The following is a 6,000-nucleotide window of genomic DNA, read 5'->3' as shown; positions in this document are numbered from 1 at the left end:
TTGAATCACTTCTAAATTAGTAGCAGTGTTTTTTGAAAACAAGTTTATGAGCCAAAGTATTTCCATTGCACAATGCTACTATTTCTAATATGATTTATTATTTAAATCATTATTAAATATTATTTATTAAGGAATTACTTTTTGCCGGAAAATGTGTTCTTGAAAGTTGTAAGCTACTGGGGAATACTCGGAGATGTGTGATTATTTGAATAATGTTGCGTGATTGATAGTATAACACCTAGGGGGGTAAACCTCCCTGTCTTAAAGAATTTTACTTTGAGCATCTGTTGCAAACTGCTTGAAGCAAATCAAGTGAAATTTATTTTTCTAATTCAAACTTGCAAATAAAATGCAAATTTGAGGAACAAAAAAATGAAATACTCCACACTTCAAAATAAACTGGACAAGCAATTTCCCTGTATTTAGGCTGAATTATACCATTTCTGACTAAGCCTCCTCCTAATATTCACTTAATATAAAGGATTAATAATACTCTCTCTCTCTCTCTCTCTCTCTATATATATATATATAGAAAGTTTATATATATATAAAACTATATATGTAAAGAAATAAACATATATATATATATATATATAGAGAGAGAGAGAGAGAGAGAGAAAGCGAGAGAGAGAATTATTAATCCTTTACAAAACAGTGACTATTAGGAGGAGGCTTAGTCATATATATTTACATATATATATAGAGAGAGAGAGAGAGACAGTAGAATTAATATATAATTAAAATATATTAACAACGTATTTTTAAGTGAATGTTTCTGTTATGTATCATATATTAATAATATATGATTCATCTTCTATATAAAGGAGAGAAGGGAGAAACAGTAGGCAAGGCAATAATACTCTCTTTGAGGGAGATGGTAATTCTTGAAGAAGAGGTATTCATCCCACTCACTTCTCCGTAGAGCTACCAAAATTGTGGCTGACTGAACTGCTCTTTTAACCCATAAAGTCAGAATTGTAGAGTAATAGGCTAGGGAGAGATTGTAGAGTTCTCTAGCAAGTGAGTCTTACTGCACTTCTACAATGTCGGCCTGCATGTATAGGTAGGTTTTCCTGAATAAGAAGTCACTAAAGATTAAACTGTCTTTTTAGTGTCCTACTGAAGAGATTATTCTTCTGGGAAAGATAACTCATGAACAAGAGATGACAAGGCTGGAAGCAGGACTAAGAAGGAGAAAAGTTTGTCAAATCTGAACTTGGGAATAGAGTAGGGTACCAGCTTCTCTGTATGGGAACTGTACAGGGAATAAAACCACATAGGACTATTCAAGAATATATATCCCCACAATGTAAGAAAACTCATCTGGATTACTGTCATGTATAGATTTATAATATATATTATAGGTGCTGCATATATTACTAATGTATTATATATGACTTAATTATATAATATAATTATATATATATTATATAATTATATGTCATATAATATAATTATATTATATAATTATATGTCATATAATATAATTATATTATATAATTATATGTCATATAATATAATTATATTATATAATTATATGTCATATAATATAATTATATTATTATATAATTATATGTCATATATATGATATATATATCGTATATATAGAAAATTGTGAGCCATTAGGTAAGAAATCGCAACAAACAAAAGAAAGAGGACATCCATCTCACAATGGACAATCACATAAGACATGACATTTCTTTCTCCCTCTTTCCTGTTTCATACTTCAAAGGAGCTGTCTGAGAGAAGAGGGAGAGAGATGAGAGTTTTGTAATGGCACCTCCTCCCCATACACACACTCTACTTTACTTCAGCCACAGCTATAGCATGCCCTGAAGTGATAGAAAGAGAACTTGAGTTGATAGGATATTGGAAATTTAAGTTAAATAGGATTAAACTATAAATATCGTGATGAATACAATTATTATTATTAGTTATTTATTTACCTACTAATTCCATACTGTCTTGTGTACAAATGATGCATGTATAAAATCTATCAGAATAATTAGAAGGTGTGTTAGACTTATATGTTTTATATTCAGAAGCTTTCATATTATAACATTTCTTTTAATTTTTTTTTAAATTGGCAAATTCCATAATAGTTTAATCTATTTTTACAACATAGAATGATTTATATTGTTGGATATATTGATTTACGATATTCAGGCAAGTAGGAAACAGGCTCTATATTCCATTATGTAGATGAAAGATTGGCTTTATTCAGCTGCACAGTCTTTTGGTTTAGAATTAGAAATGGTTGATATAAGGAAGACCTTTTATGAATAATTGTTCATTGATACTGATTCAGTTATAATTAGAAGTTTGCAATAAAGAAAAAATAAATCTAATTATTATATTTTATAAGGGAAAAATTTGAATAGTAGAGATGAGAAAACTAGAGAAATTTTCTGGTATTTAGAAATATATTCTGCATAAATATTTGATTGAGTGGAAGTAAGGTGACTTAAGTGAGTTTTTAAATGGGCATAAGTTTGAAGACATTTAATAAAAACCTGTAAGTCTGATTCTAAGAGTCTGTATTTTCCGCCAAGTTTCATAGATTATCCTGAAATACTGATCTATTGTGATACTGTATACTTTTGTATAGTTTGTTGTGGAACTATTGCTTTCTCCCTAGTGAATTAAATGGATGTATAAGGGAATTAAGCAGTATTTTTCAGATTTCACAGTAACAATGATTTTTTAAAAATATTATTGCTTGTGTGTTGTTGAGACAATTTTGCTAAATGTAGCTAACACTGTCTTCAGTAGTAATAATTCAACATTACCTACAAATTCAATATGAATTTTGGTTGTGTTTTCTTGAGATTAAATTCTCAATATATGATCATTGTATTATTTAAGGAGGCTGAATAATAAATGCAAAAAGGACTATTAAAGACGATTATTCAATATGCACAATTCTAGGTATAAATAATTCTTTACTGCATCCTAATGATATATAGAATTCAATTAACTCAAGACATTTGTTGCTCTCACTCCAAACACACGGACAGTCCAGAGGAAACATAACAGAATATTTTAAATGCAGACTTTAGCTCTACAGCAACAAAGGGAACTTCCACAACCTAGAAATAAAGAAGGAAAAAATCCCATAATAGAGCCCAAAAGCGAAGCCACAAATCTTTTGGGAATATTGATATAGGGTGATTTCCTTGGACAGAGTTTTGACTAATAAATAAATTAGTATTCTGAGTCCAAAATCTCGCTTCTACTTTGGAGTTAAAAAAACAACAACAACAAAAACAAAACAAAACAAAACACTTCAAGGAAGGGCAGGCTGTTTCATGTAACAGTATAAAAGTAATTTCAGTTCTTGACCTCAGAATAGGTCAAATAAATGGCCCACTTACACTGGGGAGTGTGTGGGGTAAAAAGTGCTACTGGCAGGAAACTGGAACTCAAGCTATGTTAAATGCTGGCATGGGTCTATATGCACATTAACTGTGTTATTTAAGTAACCTACGATGGGAAAGCTACACAAGTAGATAACTCAGAGGATAAAGATAATCACATAGAAAGAAAGTCAGCTGAAGAATATTTCACAGCATAAATTACAAACTTTATGAGACCGTATCCACAGATGAAACAAACATGAGATTCAACACACAAAGAACAAATATCATTTTAACATGATAGATACTTTAAAATATGTGTACTAATGTGTTCAAGAAGACAAATCATAAAATACAGTTGATACAGCAGAAGTGGTACACTGTGGAAAAGCATATAGATTTGAAAAGGAACAAAAAGGAAAATAATTTTCTTCAAAAATAATTAAATATTAAACTTTAATTTAGTGTGATACGTTGTATACAGAACTGAAAAGGAAAAATCTGTCAAAAGTGGCACAAAAGCAAACTTGTAACCATCAGCAAGTTATTTAATATATTTTGCTACATTTGATTATGATTTTTAGGAGTAAAATGTAAATTACATAGGTCCTGCCACTTATTAGGTTTACAATAATGATAATATTATTATGTGTTATTATTATCAAAATGTGTTGTAAAAGATAAAAGGATGGTAATGGAGAATAGAATGAAAAGATCCTGCATTGATTTATAATTAATTCCATTAAGATACAATAAAAATGAGTGCCAGACTATATTTGAAGTGATTATGGATAATTATTTTTCAGAATGGATAATATGAATTCTAAGATTGAAGAAGCACTAAAATAGAGACATTAAGTGATACTGCAGAATATCTAGATAAAGGGGGAAAAGGATACTAAAAGGTACAAAGATGCTAAATTCAAAGGAAATGCAATTAAAGTTCACATCAGTGTTAGAATGCTGAAGGACAGTAACACATTTTAATTGTTAAAATAAAATATGGCTAAATTATATTAAATTTCTCCATTGTGTTCTAAATGTTACCTAATTTTTAGGATACATAGAAGTGTGTGTTTGATGTTCAATCAGGTAGGTTCAATTCTCTGAGAAAAATTTCAGACTTGGATTCATTATTTTACAATCTGTGTTTCATAATTCCATTATCTGAGCTGCCTACTGATCTGTCTCTGTTGTTTTTTGTTGCTGTGAATTCCTATTTAATTTTTCCTATCTCTTCACATGACTGTTTATCTTTTATCTTGAGCTGGACATTGTATTTGAAAAATTATAAATAGAAAAATAAAATCCCCAAGATTTTATCATCTTTCACGGATGCTTTTCATTTTCTCCTGCCCAAGTGCTTAGTAGGGACGCAGCATTTCTGGATCATCTTGATAGGTCACTATATGTCCTGTTTGCCTGGGGTAAGCCTGATTTCTTCCAATTTTACTGGCATCCCATCTGGTTTAGCTTTTTTATGAATTTTTGTTTTTAATAGATAACTATGAACAATTGTGGAATTAAAAGAAGCTGGGGTGGAGTGGGTAAACCTCTGTTTTTACTGATGCCCTAGAAGGATATGCAGTTTTAAAATCAGAAGTTAAGTAGAGTCTTTTAAGAGAACAGTTAAAAAGAGAACGACATGTTCACATTCCTAAACTATTCAAGACACAGAAGGAAACTTAGGGATTATTTAGTAAAGTACTAAATGTATCTACACCTTGCAACAGCAGATCTAAGTTAGCTGCAAATCAAATAAATGTTTGATCTCATGAGTTGCTGAATTCTGAATTGCAGAAGTAAAATACACAGCATTAATAGGATTCAAGCAAAATGCAGGAATATTGATAAGGAAGGGTTGAGTGTGACAATAGGAAGGGTATTTGATATTTAAACTGGAAATACGTGCAATAAATAAGAGAGAATGAAAACAAATTGTGCCTCCCTGACAGCTGGACCAGTTGTTTGCCCCTTTCATACTGAGGAGGTTGATGCTTTCCTTGAACATCCCACCTGAAGATGTTACCTAACAAGGTCAAGCCAATTCAACTCAGGCCTCACCAATGGCTGGTCTTATTTTCTCGTATTTGAAGTTAGAGTCAGATTCCAACACATTTAGGACAGTTTTACTCTCTTACCTCAGGTTTATATCAACTCTCCATCTCTGTACCATGATTTAGGCTTAAGATTTCTGATCGGACATGTTGCTGGCCCATTAGAATGACAACTTTATGCCAACAGGTCCCAAAGTGCAGGAAGTAATAGAAATCTAGAAGCTCAAATAACAAACAATCTAGGTAGCTGGTGTGTGCCAAAGCATAGAACAAAAAACCTCATACAAAATACAATGGCTTGCTTCCTCAGTAAAATTTCAAAGGGCCTAGTGGTCTGGAGGGACATCGCTTGCACAATATTAAAACGCACACACACACACAGCTGTATTTTACTTAGTGTCACCTTGTATATGGATTATTATGATGTATTTAATTGATGTCATTAGAGTTACTAGTAGGGATCTAAAGATTCTCTAGGTGTTGCGATGACAATTTGCTTTAAGACCTAGACAAACAGTGCAGATTGGTATACCTTGTAGAGGCTGTAGGATGAGACAGTATAAAATCATAATGAAGGCTCTGTAGCA

Source organism: Rhinopithecus roxellana, chromosome 4 (assembly GCF_007565055.1).
Source record: "Rhinopithecus roxellana isolate Shanxi Qingling chromosome 4, ASM756505v1, whole genome shotgun sequence".
NCBI classification, from domain to species: Eukaryota; Metazoa; Chordata; class Mammalia; order Primates; family Cercopithecidae; genus Rhinopithecus; species Rhinopithecus roxellana.
This window is presented reverse-complemented; position numbering follows the sequence as displayed.